Source organism: Lampris incognitus, chromosome 7, assembly GCF_029633865.1.
Source record: "Lampris incognitus isolate fLamInc1 chromosome 7, fLamInc1.hap2, whole genome shotgun sequence".
Classification (NCBI taxonomy): Eukaryota; Metazoa; Chordata; class Actinopteri; order Lampriformes; family Lampridae; genus Lampris; species Lampris incognitus.
The window spans coordinates 15,097,293-15,116,606 of NC_079217.1; the positions used below are offsets into that span (position 1 = coordinate 15,097,293).

A 19,314-nucleotide genomic window follows, 5' to 3' on the forward strand; every position below is an offset into this window, starting at 1 on the left:
GTTTTGATATTGACTCGCTGTAATTTATTCAAGACCCATATAATTGGCAGTATTTCAATCAGCAGATTCATTCTGATGATTGTCAAGATAAATCTACCATATGGTATACTTTAGCAGTCCAATCAACCAGCCCTCCCTACTGAGTGTGGCTGGCACAGCAGCATAGTATTCCTATGCTAGGTTAACTCCAAATTGCTGCACAGGTGTGTTGTATGCTGCTATTTAGATGAATAGTCTGATACCACTCTATTTGCTGACGGGTGGGCGAGGGAACAAGTGAATGATAATCATATCAATTGGAGAACGTGACCATCAGCCAAATCCCACGAGGCCATAGCGTTGTAAGCGGTGGCCTGCCATTGAGTCTAGCCAGGATTGGATCCGCTGACCCCTGGAGAACCCCTGTGCCCTTTCCTCTACACACCAGATCTCTGTCAAACCATAATTCCTCAACCCGGCCCTGCTCCCCTCTGAAGAATCTGGCCCTGTTGTGGCCGACACCCCCCACTGCTCATTCGACTCTCCCTTTCACCACCATCTCCTTCCATTTCTCTCTCTCTCACTCTCTCTCTTTCTCTCTCTGTCTGTCTCTCAGTCTCTCTCTCTATCTCTCTAGTGCTCTTTCTGTAAGCCCCTCTGAGACTGCCAGGGATGGTAATCCATCATTTGGAGCTGGAGGTTGATGTATATATGTTTCTGTGTTAATGTGTGTGTGTGTGTGTGTGTGTGTGTGTGTGTGTGTGTGTGTGTGTGTGTGTGTGTGTGTGTGTGTGTGTGTGTGTGTGTGTGTGTGTGTGTTTGTTGTTGTTAAAAGGGCTGAGGAGTTCAGGCACTGGCCGATATGGGCTTGAATTGAATGAATGCCGTTGAAATTGATTCACCCTCTGGTGTGTATAATGGTGTGTTATTTCAGACCCAGTGTTCATGGTTCAAATGTCCAGTATTTCTCTCTCTCTCTCACTCTCACTCACTCACTCACTCACTCACTCACTCACTCACTCACTCACTCACTCACTCACTCACTCACTCACTCACTCACTCACACACACACACACCTTAAAATACACTTTTATTTTCACATATGCTTACCCTTGCATGACACCTCAGTGTGCACAACGTTGCTCGGGATTGATCTTGCGAATGGGTCAGGCCTGTGATTTGGCCTGTTTATTTTGGGTCAAGACTGTCACTGCACACCCGCACTCTGATGGATAGGTCTTTTTGGTGTTTATGGTGTAAATGCACACACACACACTGTAGCAGAGTAGCATTAGCAACCATAGCCCCCCCCCCCGCCTACAGATCCATAGCCTAACAAGAGAGGTAGGTATATATTGACAGGCGCAGTCGCACAAATAGGGGAGATGATGCAACACGGAGGGAGAGAGACATTTAAACCAAAGATGCACATAAAACAAAAGAGAAAAGAGAAAATAAACCCTACGATAGAATAATGCTTAAAAACTCACTGTTTATGGCTTTGTGAATGAGCTCAGCCCTCCCCAGAGTGTTCTCCAACACTATCTAACTACATCCTGTCCAAAACTCCTCTTCTTAAAACGCTCTCATGCACATACTCACAGTCTCCTGTTTATGTTCTTTTGTTTATTGTTGGATGGTTTAATCTTATTTTATAGCGTACCTTATTTTTAGATTAAAAAAAAAGCAAGCTGTTAACATTAAAGGACTTGTTCACAACATTTTTTACATTGAAATGTGATGAATGGGAGGGGGGGAAATCGACGTACACGGCTGTTTGTCCGCCTGTTGGCTGCAAACTACTTCCATTCCCCGGTGTCTGCAATAATTGGTAACAGGGCCTGAAAAGAAAATAGAAATCACTGGCTGGTATTCATAATCATTTCAGATCACTGTTATTATTGGTTTTCTTGCTTGCTTCTTCTTCTTTTTTTTTTTTTAATTCTCGCTTTTTATTGGCCCTGTGCACCGCCAGAGTTATAGTGGGTCTGAGTCTGTTATGACTTAGTGATCTCTCGTTGGCGTGGACAGATATTGTGTTTGACTTAGGTTACATTTGCTGTAAGGGAAACCTATCAGGCCCTCAAACAGCTGCAGAGCAGAACTGAAATCTGATCATCTAGTGCCATCTCTCTCTCTCTCTCGCTCTCTCTCTCTCTCTCTCTCTCTCTGTCTTTCCTTGCCCCCTATTTTTCCCCCCATATCCACTCTTTCTCATTTCCCTTCTTGTGGTTTGAAAGTGATACTCAAGAGTGTTTTGATCAGTTTCAGAAGTGCGAGGAGACAAGATCAGATGTTGAAGAGTGTGATCTTTCAGACAGCTGTGGGGGATTCGTTTGCTTTTACAGCCTGCCTGGCCTTTTGCGCGGTGGCGGTTCTCTATCCACTGGAGTTTTCGGCAGAGGAAGTGAGCCAGCTTCTTTGTGTAGCTGAAGGTGACCTTCTCTGCGACAGAGTTAATGGCTTCCCATGTCACTTTTTTTTTTCTTTTTTTTCCTGCGTCCCAACTGCTGTCGTGTGCCTGTCAGCCAGCGCCGGGTTCAGTCCCAGCGCTGGCTGAGGGAAAGCAGGAAAGCAGAGAGGGAAAACAGTTGTTTATTCAGCAGTCATCAGCGCGCTAAAGTGGACACCGTAGCCACTTCAAGGAGCGGTGTATGGCAACAATCCAGAACTTTAGAAACCGGTGCAGAAATATGACCTCAGAGAGAGGAGCTGGCTACCTCAGGTATGTATAATGCAATGTGACCAGGTGCGGGGGGGGGATGACATCACATGGTGAATGAGTCTGGGATGTATGGTATGTTGGGCCACCTGCTTCTCCAGCTGGGAGAATGATTATCAGCGCGCCAGGCTTATTATCATCGAGCCAGACACTCGATCCAGCCTACCGGATAGACGGACAGACTGACAGAATTACAGACACACAATGCCGGATATAAGCCTACACATTAGTTGGCACTGTACAGACCAGACACAGACTTACCAAGACCCAAGCTTAAGCACTAGCATGGCCAAAGGCCAAGTGAATTCGGGTGCCCTATTCACATGCTAAGCAGAATCTTATCTCGGTGCCTCTCCCTATTGGCTCTCGTGCTCTACAGTGTCCAGGGCAAAGCTATTAATGCTCATGCAGGTACTGCCAGCCCAGATGTGTGTGTCTGTAAAATGTGTGGAGATGTGTGGTGGGATTGGTTATTCATCCTGTTTGCGTGTCTTTCTGCCCTTTTTGCAAACCGTAAGAAAACTGAGGCTTTTTTTTATCTCCTTTTTCCAGATTTCCAAAACATTTGGTAAAATAAGTGAAATAAGCATTGTGATTTGTTATTGTGATATTTATTAATCTGAACTCGGTATTGCCATAGCGCACATGGCACACCACTGAGAGAGCCAAAATGAGAGCAGTGAATCATCTTAAGCGTGGCTATAATTGCGGGGATTTGTCTTAGATCCACAGAGATCCCTTTATTCTGCAGGAAATGAAATCTAACGACACTGAGTGATCACCTGGGGGTACGTGGCTGACTGATGAGTTCGCTCATTTTACTCCACCGATCTTTAAAAGCCATTAACACTCTCCTGTTTCATGCACAAATTGGGCCTCCACACACAAAGGCACACAGGCATGCTGGTGCATGGATGCTTGGTACTCTTGCACAATGCAGGGAGGGTAAGGGCAAAGATGCACATACGCAGGAGCACACACACACACACACACACATGTGCGTGTGCACGTGTGCACACATTGCTGCAGACTCAAAAATCCCACTTTGCCATCCAACTGGCAGACTGAATGCTTGCCCATTTGAGGTCTAAATGGCACAGTAAGGGAAAAAAAATGAACCCCAAGACACCGCTCTGTAATGAAGCTGAAAAGAACGGCTTAATTGCCCAATGCAAACCATGCCCAGGCATTAACTGTGAAATTTTAGTGTTCTATTTTTTCCCCTTCTCTTCGTTCTTTTAAAGGTCCCTGCTGTGCCGGTGTAGAAGAGACAGGAATTACAGCTCTGACGCTTCATGAATATCGATTTTGCTGCTCGTACTCTACAAGAGGTTATGGAAAATGATATTATTCAGAATAGGCAGAGCGAAAAACATCCGTGATTTGACGCCTATTAGTTTATGCAGCTAATGTGTCATTAGTTTAATTGCCTGTTTTTTGCTGAAATACTTACCACACGCCAACCCACTCACTCGCTTGAAAAACAAACAAATTGAGACCAACTAAGATATTACTTGGAGATATTGTGAACATATTGCTAATTGCTGTGTCAGCCCTTGATTTCTCCCCCTGCAAAAACACACCATCTATTATAAAATAGACGGCGATTCGAAGATGTGAGAAATTGCACCTCTTAACAACGCAACAAGCTCGATCAGCAGGCAGTGTCCTCATGATTTAGCTCCATTTTCAGCATTGCAGGGGACTGATAGGCTGTTCGTACCTTTGGGCCCAGATAGGCTGACCTTTGGTCAGCTCTGGATGTGACCTCTGGCTGACCATCGATTGACCATCATTTGACCCCTTGGTTGGAAGATGGAGCTGCGCACTAGTCCATTTGACAGTCTGGCGAGCATCCCTAGCATACACCGCTAACACAGTTAGGCTTGTTATTGGGAGATGTATGAAGGGAAAAGGTGCCTCAGAAGAGCCAGGGTTAGTCCTATGTCAGAGGAAGTAAAGCACACGTAACTTGATTACGGGCCAAAGGATACGAGCATACGTTTGCTTGCCTGTGCTCGTAGCGCTCCCGCTCTGCTGTTATTGCAGTAAGCTCAGAAGATGGATCGCTGGTGTGTTCAACCCCGTTACCTGTGTCGCGTTAAATTCAGCAGCTAGATGTGCTTTTTCCTGAACCTTTACCCCCCCCCCCCCATCGCGTTTGTGGTGCGGAGTCATATTTACACCACCCTGAACACTGTTTTTTTCTTCTTCTTTGTGAAGCCTTTTCTGAGCCCCAGCTGGGCAAAAATCTGCTACATTTGCAGAGTCCCAGAACCATTGCTGTTATCTCGCCACTCCCCAAATCCCGCCTCCGCCTCCACCCCCCCCCATCCCCTAAATTGCAGTTCCCTAACTGTCTGTAGATGATAACAATTTCAGACCAGCCCCCATACCACGGGGCCCCTGGCCCCACCTCCTTGCGCTGAGAGAAATCAGATAGCACCATGACGACTGACTGCTAATGAAATTAGCTGCATTTCTCATAAACCTCAATAAGTAACGTGACTCGATAAAGCTTCCCGGTGAGGCAGACAGACAGCATGCTTATGTGACGAAGGGGTTGATGGGGTGTTCATTGTCATAAATATTTTGTGCCCCCCCCAAGTGTTTGACCTTCTCTGGCTGCAACCATGTGTCACCAACACCACTGTCAATTCTTTGCTCTCTCTTTTCCCTTCTTTTTCACTTTCTTTCTCTCCTGTCTATCTCTTCACACACATACACAACACGCACACTCACACACATACACACAAGTCAATTACCAGAATGGGATGGTTGTCCTAGGAACGTGGCTTCATTAACTTTGTTGAGTGGCAGATGTTAGATGTGTCCTGTCCTGCCCCCCGCAGGGTGTCTCTCAACCCCCATCACTCCACCCTGTCACCCTCCCTCTCTCCATGGCTCGAGATTCTCTTCCCCAAACAGCTTCCCGCCGACAGCTCTCGTTCACTTGATGCTCTGTTGGGAAGCAGCTTAGTTGGCTCTGATGAATGAGAGGCGACAGACAGATCACAAGATTCTCCCCAACAGACGTGTCCACCTTTTTATTTATTTTTTTTAGTGCTTTTGTTGTCCCATCATTGTAATTTACCAAAAAAAGGGTGTGTAGTGTGCCTCTAGTACATGTGCTGAACCTGTGTGACTCGGCTCTGGGTGTCTGCGTGCATACACCGACATGAGTGCATGTGTTTCACAACTACTAGTGTTGTGACACCAGCTCGTTGTGGGAGTGTGCACGGCCCACCACCAACCTATGGGGCGGGGTGGGTTGACCCCCCCCCCCAGCATAGCGGCATGTGTTGCTGAGCGGACCACGGTGAGACACCCTACCTCATTAATCACAGGTCTTGAGCTGGCGCCCTGACAGCCCTCAACCTGGTGCCCCATCACCCCCCACCCCCACTGCTCTTTCCCTCACGAATACTAGGGGAGCATTGCACTATTATCTACACACAGAAAGCCAAAGCTACAATGACAGCTGCCATTGGATATTTGACACCCCCCCCACCCCACACACATACTTTCAAGGAAAATCTTCTCTTCCTCTACCTCACACCCAGTGCTTTGGCTTCCTCCCCTCTCGGGTTCACAAGTTTTGATCCACCAGGGCAAAGGTCAATGGATCGGCCAGGTTGCCGCAGCAACTCTTGACAACATCAGATGTCAAGGGTTGGCTTTCCATGACAGAGCCATGCGGAAAGGTCCTCTTTGCGACTGTCTTCTGCAGAACAGAGTAGCCAAAGGCAGAGGGCGGTAGGGAGGAAAGGGCCCCTTTTGTTGAGCGCATACTCCTCTGTTCCTTGGCTTCAATTTGTGTGGCCATGGGTAGAGGGGGCTAGGGTTTTTTTTTGGAGGGGGGCTGTTTAGGGGCTGTCAGGGGCTTGTTGGGGTCCAGCCCAGGCTTGTAGTGCCGGGTGCCGGGGCTTGGAGCGACGCCGTGGTCTAGTTGTGTCATGAGCATGCAGCAGAGCTGTCACTTGTCTCTAATTGGCCAGGATCAGCCCATGAGAGGCTCAAAGCTCACTGACCCAGTCACTCTCGTTCTTGCTCTCTCTCCCCGTCCCTGTCTCTCAGGCTCTGTCCCTCTTTCCCTCTCTCTCTCCCTCTCCATCAGCTTTTTTTTTTCTCTACTAATCTCTGGCTCGCTGAGACAATGGCATCAATGCAGTCCTGTCCAGGGTTTTGCCTAGATTTTTTGAGGCAAAGGGGGCCAAGATTGGAGAATGTGCGGCGTGCACAGTTTGCGTGCACACCTTCAGAGTGTCATGCACTTAAGTGGGAAAAAAAATCGTGATTTGACGAAAGTGTCCGAAGGGATTTAAATTTAAAACTAAGATGACACAAAAAGATGAGAAAATAAAGGTTGTGACAAATGACAGTGCTAGTTTTGGCACAGGAATCAACATAAAACTCAAAACACTTGCAGATTGTGTAATATTTTTGTGCACATTTCACTCTTTTGGCTGTATTTTTATCATTTTTTTTTTTATTATAAAAACATCTAACAAGATCCTCCCAGTCAAGGGTGTCTTGGGGTGGTGCCTCCATAGCCACCCTGCAGCAACCATCTAGGTGGGTGTCTTTGAGTCTGTTCCTCAGTGGGGTCTTCTTTTATAAAAAATTAAGAGAAAGAGTAATTTCTAACATTTTATGTCATATTGTCCCAAATGTGCTCAATAAATGCATCATTTTTGCTCGGGGTAGAGAGCAGCCTCTCCACGTCTGCTGTCTGGGCTGGTGCAGTGAGGGCAATAATGGCTTTCAAGCTAACCTAGCTTTCATTACAAACACACATTTGCTTGCCTTGTGGGTAACACCAATTCATCGCTTACCTCGAGCTTGCAAAAATTGTGAATGTGTCATTCCCCCCTTTGCCTCCATGCCTTTGTGTTTTTGCTGGAATTTTCAACAAAGGCCAGTAATGCAAAGGCGGCCCAAAACACTGCTCTCCATTTGGTCCAAAATCTCTCTCTATTCCACCTCCCTCCAAAAGCAGTGTCCATCACTTACTCGGTGCTCCCTGCCACCTGCCTGGTCGGCGTTGCTTTAGATTTTAGAGGAAGGAGGTCCATCGGAGTAATGGCCGAGGGAGCAGAGGGCCACTTGATTCGATGCTGATTGGAGAACTGATTGATCTGAGCCTCAGGGTCACCATGCGGTCAATACAGGGACTCATGATAATGTGACACATCTTCAGGGAATAGACTGCTAACTGCATTTTCAAATGCCATCACAGGCGGCATCCGTCCAAATTCCTTTTCTTGTCGCTCGTTTCAACCGTACATTTCATACGTGCTCCAGATGCACGCTGAACCAAGCCGCTGTCAGTCGGCCATTTTGAATTGCTACAGCTCATTCTCTTGCCTGTTAACGCTGGCTGTTTCTTCTTTGGTGGTCCGGGGAATTTACGAGGCGCCGTGGAGGCGCAGGGAATGACTCTCCCGTGTGCGTCTCTGATGATGTTCTAATTGGACAGGGTGACCTTTCCTCACTGTAATTTTGAAGCGTCCTTGGTCCTCGGGGGTTGGGAACAGATTAAAAAGCAGCAGGGGTGGGCTGATTGATGTGGCCGGGGTTGGTGGCGGTTGTGGATGGACAGTGACAGGTAAAGGGACAGTAACATATGAGTCGACAGCTGCCTGATGAGGAGGGACTGATGTATAAGGAGGTGGCCGAAGCCAAGCTCACTTATAGCACCCCTCTGGTACAGCATGGCTTGTAATGGCTGCTGTGTGATTGACTGAAGAAGGGCATTGTTGTATGTGTGTGTGTGTGTGTGTGTGTGTGTGTGTGTGTGTATGTATGTATGTGTGCATGCATGCGCTCCTGTGTGGGTCAACACTTTACAGCCGATGTGTATTTGCTTAATTGCAGGTTTTACCGGCATGGGTGTTTTTGTATATCTGCATGTTCATCTTATGGATGTTATTTTATTTTTTCAGTGTTTTGAATTTGTGTGTTACTGTAACCGTGTGCAGCTTCTCTTTTATTTATTTATTTGTTTGTTTATTTATTTATTTATTTGCATCTCTGTGAAATTCGCTTTGCTTTTCTTTGTAGCCACAACGAGTGGGAGTGTGGTGAATGCACTTGTTTAGGTGCGTTGGATGTTGGAGCTTATTTTGACGGCATGCAAGGCTGGAACTAATTCCTGAATATTTATTTGGCTTGGTCTGAGAAAGCTATGCGCTAACCCCACTTAATATTCCGGGTAGCGCTAAAAGGGGCAGCCTCTTGGGGAGCGAGCGCAGAACGGTTTCAAACAGCCTTTGGAGGATTGCAAGTGGAAACATTCAGGAATGTTAGAGTGCTGAAATAATTTATTCCGCTGCGGATAAGCTGGGACACATGCATAGACTTAAGATGCTGCAGTCCGCTCATCCGGCTGGCCCAGTAGTAATATTGGAAATGTGCTGAAATACAGAAATGAAATAATTTGCTACATAACTTGAAACATTATTCCAGTACTGGTTACAGCGTGCCTTAATTACTGTCAACATTTTGCCTTTTTTCATCATCCACCATGACTGTTTTTTTTTTAATCATATAATAATGACGTTTGGGGTGGAAATAGCTGCTGGCTCTGGTTAAGTCAGAATTAAAGGTGCAATAATGCACGAAAAAGACTTGCAGACCACCATCTTTAGCTATTTAATGTATCACCGTGAATGGGAAAGGTGTGATTTGTAACAATCCAGTTGGCTCTTTGTGTGAGTCCGGCGATGCTAAAGCGACTCTCAATTATCCTGTCTTCCAAACGTTCACAACAGTCAACCCTGCATCTCAACAAACATGGGTGGCAAGAGAAAATAGTATTATGAGGCATACAATGAGGCCTTGCCTCCAGCCCTTTTAACAAACTTGTGCAATGTGTGTGATTGTGTATGTCCCAAAGCATGAAATTGCCCTTGTTAAGGACCCCATATATGTAGATGAGCTCTAACAATGTAAGCCAAGGGCTTTAAAAGGCCTCAGAAGAGAAAGACCTTGAACTCTCTGCAGAACAGGTGGGTTTCATGTCTCTGTGTACCTCTCACTCCTCAATGTTGTACAGCCGCTCATTGTGTGGGGGGTTGGTGGAGTTGTGTCTTTGTGTGTTAGACCATATATAGCCTTTTCTATTTTGTGTATGTCTGTTTGTGTGTGCTTGTGTATTTTTATGCATATTGATGAGCCAAAACATTATGATCACCTGCTTAATATGCTGTCGGTCCTCCATGTATCGCCAAAACAGCACGACCCGCTGAGGCGTGGACTCTACAAGACTCCTGAAGGTGTCTTGTGGTATCGTGCACCAAAAATTAGCAGCAGATCCTTCAAGTCCTGTAAGTAGTGAGGTGGAACCGCCATGGATCGGACTTGTCGGTCCAGCACATCCCACAGATGCTCAGTCGGATTTAGATCTGGAGAATTTGGAGGCCAGGGCAACCTCTTGAACACTTCATCATGTTCCTCAAACCATCCCGAACAATGTGTGCCATGTGGCTGGGCTCATTATCCTGCTGAAAGAGGCCACTGCCATCAGGGAATACCACTGCCATGACGGGGTGTATCTGGTCTGCAGTTATGTTTAGGTAGGTGGCATGTGTCAAACTGATGCCCAAATGAATGGTTGGACCCAGCGTTTCCCAGCAGAACATTGCCCAGAGTATCACACTCCCTCTACCAGCTTGTTGTCTTCCCACAGTGCATCCCAGTGCCATCACATCCCTAGGTAAATGACATACACGGTCATCCATGTGGTCTTAAAAAAAAAAAAAATGGACTCATCGGACCAAGCGACCTTCTTCCACTGCTCCGTGGTCCAGTTCTGATGCTCGCGTGCCCATTGTAGGCGCTTTTGACAGTAGAAAGGGGTCCTCGTGGGCACTCTGACCGCTCTGCGGCTACGCAGCTCCATTAACAGCAGGGTGCGATGGGCTGTGTGCTGTGACACATTCGTTCCGTAACCCTCATTCAAATTTTCTGTGACGTGTGCCACAGTAGACCTTCTGTAGGTTTGGACCAGATGGCATAGCCTTTGTTGCCCTCACACATCGATGAGTCTTGGGCATCCAACACCCTGTCTCTGGTTTGTGGTTTGTCCTTCCTCGGACTACTGTCGGTAGGTACTCACCACTGCTGACTGGGAGCACCTCATATGCCTTGTTTCAGAGATGCTCTGACCCAGTCATCTAGCCATAACAACTTGACCCTTTTCAAAGTTGCTCAGGCCTTTACTCCTGCCCATTTCTCCTGCATCCAACACGTTGACTACGAGAACCGATTGCTCGCTTACCATCTAATGTACCCACACCTTGTCATGTTCCCTTTTTTAGAGATAATCAGTGTTATTTGGTTCGCCTGTGAGTGGTCATAATGTTTTGGCTCATCAGTATGTATGTGTCTTAGTGATGGAGGCTGCAGTGTAGCAGGGAGCCGGCCCCAGCAGGGGTGCGACGGTCAGCCCCTTGCCATGTGAGAACGGCAGGGAGCAGCCTAACGAGGTGTTCAGGCAGCTGACTGCTTTGTCCTGCAGCCTGCGAGCGTGGACGGCACAAAGAGCGTCCTGCAGAGAGCCCTGTCTGTTCTTTGTATCTGCTTCTCTCCTCTGCTCAGTGCTTTGGGGCACTAAGGGAAGTGGCGTGAGGCTGAATTTTGGCATCAGGTGGGTGCGACTTTGAGCCTGTCCCCTGTTTCCCTCCTCCCCCCGATCTGTCAAGGCCAGCAACAATACAAAAGAAAACAAAGAAAAAAAGGATGTAATGCAACCCTGGAAAGCTAATGTCGGCGTTTGATACCATTGGTTGATGCTTTCAACGAATGGTTGAAAGCATCAACCTTGGCAAAGGGCAGCCATTTCCTTAGCTTCCTGTCATTCAGTCTTCATTTTCCCTCCATCTTCCTCTTGTCTCTCTGTCACATTATACTGGGCACAGATCTGGGGCCAGGCATGCAGTTGTCTGTCGTCCCTGCCGTCGCTTGTATTTGCTCACTCCTCGGCTCCCTTTCTTTGCTTTCCTCTCTAATATATGAACTGCTACACTTGAGTGGCCCTGTTTCCCATTAAAGCCAGCACGGTGCCTGTGTTTGTCCTGGCCTCTCCTGCTCCGCGGGAGGCTCATCTACAGCTCCCAGTAGTTAATGTCACAGCAGGGGAGGGGGGTGGGAGGAAAGATGGACAGCACTGTGGAGCCTCTGTCTGCTTGAGGGAGAGGTTTGACGCCTTTTTAAAAAGGCCAAAGTCGTTTGTCTTCTTTGTTGTTTTCTCTCAGGGATTGTTTAGAGTGGAAAAAGACAGGAGAGAGAAAGAGCGAGCTAGAGAGAGAGAGAGAGCATGTGAGAAAACATACTGTCCCTCACCGAGGGGCTGCTTTTTGTAGAGGGTACGAATGTTTCTCGTCTGAGCCATTGTTCTGAGAGCTTCATGTTTGCCATCAGTTTGTTCCATGTTCAGAGGCCTCAGATGAGCTTTCATGTGATGGTTTTTATCTTCTCTGTAGTCCTCCTCGAGGGTCACAGTGCATGGCCTCACAGTTTGGGTTTGGTCAGATGCGCTCTATGAAATACATCTTACAGCAATAGCCGAAATGGCGAAGGTTTGTGATGACACAATTTTTCTTCCACACCTTGTGATACTATGCTAAAATCTGAGTATATGCAGCACTGTATTGCTTTCTGACTCTCCGTCAATATTTTGATCCTCTGGACAGCAAGTCTTAATAATGGCTTTAATGCAAGGCCGTGGTGGATCAAAGACTTTAAGCTTTGATCCTAAACCCGCGTCAGTCTGCCCTGACAGCTGCTGAGTCAGCGATGTGGTCTGAGAGCCTGTGGAGTCTATGCACACTCCGTTCATACGCCAACACCAAAACAAACCGTGTTAACCCGAAAGGCTTCGAGCACTAGACTGATATTAGCCTCTTTCAGACTAAAATCCCAGGATTTTCCTGGATTGTAAATCCTAGGATCATTAAGTCAGTCCCACCTTTTTCTCGGTGAGCCCCCTTTCAGGTACAGTCGGCAAATCCGTGTATTTTAGTGGCATCCCTGCCCTGCCCTATGATCAGCTCTGGAACATCACCTCCTTGTTTACATCCAACTTGAACAGGAGCGAAGGGACTAGAATATTCTGGCATGTAGCTATTTTTTATTAGATATTATTTTTGCACAATGTACTGCTACATTTTTGCTTTTTTATTACTTTGACTCTATATTGCTGTCACAGTGAGACAGCACCATAAGAAATATTTGGCTATGATAATAATATTTTTTACTGATTGAAGGAAGAGGTGCCTCTTCTGGGGGTGCATGTTTATTATCCATCCATCCATTATCTGAACCGCTTATCCTGCTCTCAGGGTCGCGGGGATGCTGGAGCCTATCCCAGTAGTCATTAGGCGGCAGGCGGGGAGACACCCTGGAAAGGCCGCTAGGCCATCACAGGGCTGACATACACACATTCATATCTAAGGACAATTTAGTACGGCCGATTCACCTGACCTACATGTCTTTGGACTGTGGGAGGAAACCGGAGCCCCCGGAGGAAACCCACGCAGACATGGGGAGAACATGCAAACTCCACACAGAAGATGACCCAGGATGACCCACCAAGGTTGGACTACCCTGGGGCTTGAACCCAGGACCTTTCTTGCTGTGAGGCGACCGCGCTAACCACTGCGCCACCGTGCCGCCTGCATGTTTGTTATGATGACCCAAAATACAACATGTTGAACATGTGATTGCAGGGATTATAACAGTTCGCACTGATGCAATTCCAGGAAAACACTGTGCGGATTCTTAGGAAGATTGCTGTGTCTAACACAGGACCAGTTTCCAGGGCCCCCCCCCCCCCCATTTTTCTTCTCAATTGTATCCGGCTAATTACCCCACTCTTCCGAGCCGTCCCGGTCACTGCCCCACCCCCTCTGCTGATCTGGGGAGAGCTACGGACTACCACATACCTCCTCCGATACATGTGGAGTCGACAGTCCTCTCTTTTTTTTACCTGACAGTGAGGAGTTTCACCAGGGGGATGTAGCGCGTGGGAGGATCACACTACTCCCGCCAGTTCCCCCTTCCCCCCGAACAGGCGTCCCGACCGACCAGAGGAGGCGCTAGTGCAGCAACCAGGACACATACCCACATCCGGCTTCCCACCCGCAGACACGGCCAATTGTGTCTGTAGGGACGCCCGACCAAGCTGGAGTTATCACGGGGATTCGACCCGGGGATCCCCGTGTTGGTAGGCAACGGAATAGACCGTTATGCTACCCGGATGCCCCAGTTTCCAGGGTTTTTGAGCAACAGACCCTTTCAGCCCAAACACGATCCCCATAAAAACTCAGTTTAATGTGAAAGGAGCAACAGACTGTTTACTGACACTGAGCGGTCTTATAGGTACTAATACTGTAATAATACTGCTTACTGAGGACAACCGCTGTGTTTACTTGTTCTTGATGTAATAGGATTTCAAATAGAGGAGCACAGGGCTATACAGCTGGCAGAGAACCGCTGAAATCACAGAGAGGTTTGGTAGGAGTCCCAACAGACTACAAATCCCCTCTCTGAAATCTCATTGTTAGGAAACCATGAAACCGGATTCCCGTAACAAGTCTCTGATCAGCGGACCCTCGGCCCAAAGGACTCAATTAGACTAGAACAGCCCTCTCTGGCCGGGGCTTCGTTTTCTCCGGCTCCCCTCTCCCAGCATGTTGCTGCTCCTGCAGCTGAGCTGTCTAATGCCCCAGACTGGGAGTGTGGTCACACAGCCCACTGACCAATCACATAACTCACCCCTTAACCCCTCATTACACACCAACAACATACATACACAACTGCTCTGTGTTGTGGTGCTGTGTATATGTATGTGTGTGTGAGAGTGTGTGTTTTGAGTGTGTATCTGTGTTTATCTGTGTCTATCTGTATTTGTGTGTGTGTGTGTGTGTGTGTGTGTGTACATCTCTACAATAAACCTGTGGCCGCCCCCCTTTAACTTCTATCGCTTTAATTGACAGCCTACTCGTAGCGAACATCTGTTAAAAACACTGGTTAAAAATAACCGTGGCGCTAAGATCTCTGCGGTCGGAGGCAATAACCCAGAATTTAATTTCAGTTAATTTTGCCCACCTTCCGTTATGATTAGAGTGAATTATGATAATTTCTTGATTATGGCTTGGCCCCTGCCTGTGAGCCCGAGGACGCTCCTCGCGTGAGCTCGGCAGAAGGGCGAGACGGGGGAGCGTCGCACCCTGCCGTGTCAGACGCCTCCTCCAACTTGCCATAAAGCCGAGTTGTTCTCAGGGCGTGTTTGTTTTCTCCCTGCAGCGCCCCCTGTGTTTAGTGTATGACGGCAGCGTTACAGGTGGATGTTGCTCGTCTTCGTCCGCTGTAATCAGCGTTCGCCCAGCTGTGAGTCGACTGTGAAGGCAGGGAAGACATGCAGGGGGAGATGAAAGGGGGAGATGAAAGTTGAGGGCCGGGATATTAGGGAGGTACAACAAAGGCCTTGCTGCTTGACAGGTGTCAGTGTGTGTGTGTGTCAAAGAGAAAGACAGATACAGTAAGAGAGCATATCAATGAGGGAATGTCTGAAATAGATGATGTGAAAAGGGGAGGGGGTTGTCAATGGGGGGTGGGGGGGTGAAAAGCTTTGCGCTTTGTCGCTACACACTGTATCCTCCCACTAATTCATCATATGAGGTGAATCAGCCGCATCGCTCCTGCCCACAAAAGTCAATTAGAGATTCATTAGAAAACAGTGAAATTAGTTGTTATGGGTTTAATAGGTGACTCGGGCAATGAAGGAGCGGGAACGACTTGGGAGACAGTGGTGGGTCCCCGGGGAACGAAGTGCCTCTTCACCCGGGCCTACTGGTAATGACTTCTGTTTAGTCTTGATAATGTCAACTAATTAGTTAATCAAAGACAATGGGCCGCTACATATAGCCCCAGCTTTTGCAGCTTTTGTCTGCTTCAGCGAGCAACAGCTCACAATCTGAAGTCCTGAAATCCCCATTCAGACCTCATCGCTGTCGGACACACCTGGCTGGGTGGGGTGTATGCCCACAGCGAAGCGTGCAGTGCTTTCGTTCCCCAAATTAACATTCACAGATGTGTGAACGAAGAAACTACACAACGATGTAACATGTTGTAAGACACGGATTGATGAAACGGGACAAATTTTAAACACATCCCGTCATATGAATTGCCCACACTGGACAGAGGAAGTTGATTTATAAAGATCCTCCAAGCTGGATAGGGTGGAAAACATGCGGCATTGACAAAGTGTCCTAGCAGCCCTTGGAGCTGCCATCAGTGGGTGAGTAATACTCTGTTTTCTCCATAATCAATTAGTAAACCTTCATTAGCCAGGCCATTCATTATGTTGCCGTGTCACAGACGGGACATGGTGCGGTAGTCGCCGTGAGATGGGCGCGTCAGTTGGGTGCTGATACATGACGGGACTCTCGCTATCGCTCCTGCATCGAAGGAGGAAACAGCCATTACTCTGTTGCACAGCCAAACAAGCATTACTCCACATGGCTAAATCAACATTACTCTGTTGTTACACAGCCAAGCAAGCATAATTCACTGTGGTTACACAACTAAGTAAATATTATTCACTGCTGCAGTGCCACTAAATATTTATTACAGGGTGTGTATGTATATATATATATATATATATATACATATATATATATATATATATATATATATATAGCTGATCCAGAATATATTCTTGTTTGAATAAAATCCAGCATAATATCTGGTTTTATAGCCATTTTTTTCAAGATGGCAAGCTAATTAATGGTACATTTGTTAAATGACTTAATAATGGGGGGGGGGTCTTTGCATGAAAAGGTAAGAGCAGCCTTTATTGACTTTTGGTACTACATGTTAAGACATCCTAATTACTCTGGCTCCTCATAGCCCTCGTGCATATTACAGTAGCTTGTGAGCTGCAGCAGGAATCTTTAATGGAGCACAGATGTTCGATGCATTCCCTGGTGAAGTCTGTACCACCGCTGCATCCACCGCTACGCTCGTTTGGATGCATATTTAATAGAAGCAGGTTTGATTTTGCTATAAATCTGTGTGTGTGTGTGTGTGTGTGTGTGTGTGTGTGTGTGTGTGTGTGTGTGTGTGTGTGTGTGTGTGTGTGTGTGTGTGTGTGTGTGTACATGCCTATGTGTATGTCAGTGCATCAGTGTAAGCATTTGTGGGCAGTGTTAAAGATGCCCACGGCATATTGCATATTGCTGGCCCTCTCTCTCTCTCTCTCTCTCTCTCTCTCTCTCTCTCTCTCTCTCTCTCTCTCTCTCTCTCTCTCTCTCTCTCTCTCTCTCTGTGTGTAATGGCCTGTGCTACAGAATTATGATTAGAGGTAGCGGGAGATTAAAAGAGTAAGATATTGAATGGGCTCATGATGGATGAGAGCTGTTCAGGGATCAATTAAACAATAAAAAATTAATTCTGCCAGTGACATGCTCATTAGGGACTTGCTGAAAGAAAAGGGAGAGAAAAAGAAATATGTCACACCCCCCCCCCTTTTTGTCCTTGCATTATTTTTCTATTCGGAAAAGGCTAATGAATAGTGTAAATGTGGGCTATGTAGTAAAAAAATAATAATAAACACGGTTGAATTTGTTTAGAGAAAAAAAAGTCCTCGTTACACGTCACCCTTCATGAGCTTGGGCCGGTTGTGCTGCAGACGGCGGCCAGGTCTGGATGAGCGGGGAGATGTAGGGAAATGGACTAATTGCGGGAGCGGTTCGTATCAAAGGGCCGCTGAGCGCTGCAGACACGAGAGCCAGCAGATGTGAGCAACAGCTGCCGTGTTGAGTGTCAACCTTCTCGGGGCTGTCAGTCTCCATTTGCCCCGTGTGCGGGTAAATAATGTGTTGTCTTAATTCATTTGCCTCTGCTTGCAGCAGCCACAGCGTAATGGATTCTAATATTAAACATGATCCTGTTCCAGCATGCAATTAGTGTGTAGCTCCACCTATTAACACTTACATATTAATGACGTCTCCCAGGGTTCGCCGAATAGCCGTCGAATGGGATGCGAATGGGATGCATGCACAGTCACTGTGGAGGTGGAGGCACACCAATTGGCAGGTGCCAGCGGTTGGGGACGCATGTCTTTACTTGCCAATGGCACCATGGAACTTCTGTGGCACTTTGGCGGCGCCAGCAGCGGGCCCCTCCCCTGTCTCCCCGGGGAGGGCTGTCCTGGTGCGCTGGCTCACTGGGTGAGTACACAGATGAACAGGCGGAGCTAGTTGCCAAGCCAGGAAAGGCCCTCAACCACCCGGCTATGTGTGTGTGTGTGCGTGGGGGGGGGGGGTGCTTAGTTGGGTTTTAGGACTGCTAAATGGAAGTAGTAAGGTTGGGTTAGGGAAGTGGAGTCTCGGAATCGGGCAATGCGGTGCCTTGCTGCAGCATCCTGCAGCGATGCGGGCGTGTCACCACATGGCCCGTTGCGGTGATCACCGATCGCAATGACGCCGCAGCGATCATGGCCCACATGGGGGTCTTCAGTCTGATTGTCGGCTTACATGATTGGTCACTGCAGCGTGACGTAGGGTTGCGTTCCGGCAAAAGTTGAATCTGGTTCAACTTTTTTGCCAGACGCCGCTGAGGTTTTTTTTTTTTTTTTTTTTTGTGAACCCCCCTGTGACACGCCCTGCTGCAGCGAAAACGCACTACCCTCATTCAAAATGAATCGGAGGACTTGAGTTTTTGACGCATTGCCCGATTCTGTCTGAATGATGCAGCCTTTGGGAGAGTGGCTGAGGGTGCAATATGTAGTAAGTGTGTGTGTGCGTGTTGGGGGGGGGTTATCCCCACTGAGCAGATGTTTAAGTGCTGAAGGGGTGTATGTTTGTCTTGGGGGTGTGACATGGTCAGTGAAGGGCGGTCAGGAGACTATACAGAGGACATTAGTGGGGAAGCCTGTTGTTCTTCTGGAGCTAGTCACCCAGAAAAGGCTGGGAGCATCCAGTCTGTTGGTTCTGTAAGGTCTGGGGGGTGACGGCCCCACCCCATCACTAGCCATGTTAATAGAGCTAGCTAAATATGATCTTTGGCTATTCATCTCTCTTAATGCCAAGGTTACACAGATAGCTGATTAGGGGATTCGAAACATGTTGCTGTATTAGAAATATCTGAATTTGTCTTCGGGAGGGGGGCGGAGTCGGCTTGTGTTCGTCATGTGAATGCGTCTCTGTGTGTGTCGGAAAAACAGTGGTTCGGCTTGGATTCGCCTTGTCACGAAAGTGGGGAGGCGCTTTCCTTCGAGACTGCCGGCCGGAGAGATGCAGTTGGCGAACGCATGCAATACGAGGGTGGGTGTTTGAATTAAAATAGGGATCAATTGGCCACTAAATTGGGAGAAAAAAAGGGAAAAATCAGAAATAAATTAAAAAAAAAAAAAGAAATATCTGAATTTCAAAACGACACACTGCAGCACATTTTGCTCGCTCTTCATGCAAGGCAGTCGGAGGCATACAGGAACGATGGACATCATGGTATTCCCTCCATCCCTAGCCTGTCTGTCTGCTGTGGTATGCTGTTCAGATTGCAGTCTTCATTAAGCCATGAAATCTGTCAGCTTTTTGACAGATTTA

General features: G+C 47.5%; 1 protein-coding gene across 1 annotated transcript in view; it reads left to right on the forward strand.

Annotated features, from left to right (window-relative positions):
• robo2 (roundabout, axon guidance receptor, homolog 2 (Drosophila)) overlaps positions 1–19,314 on the forward strand; it is a 364,993-nt gene that overhangs the window by 185,535 nt on the left and 160,144 nt on the right.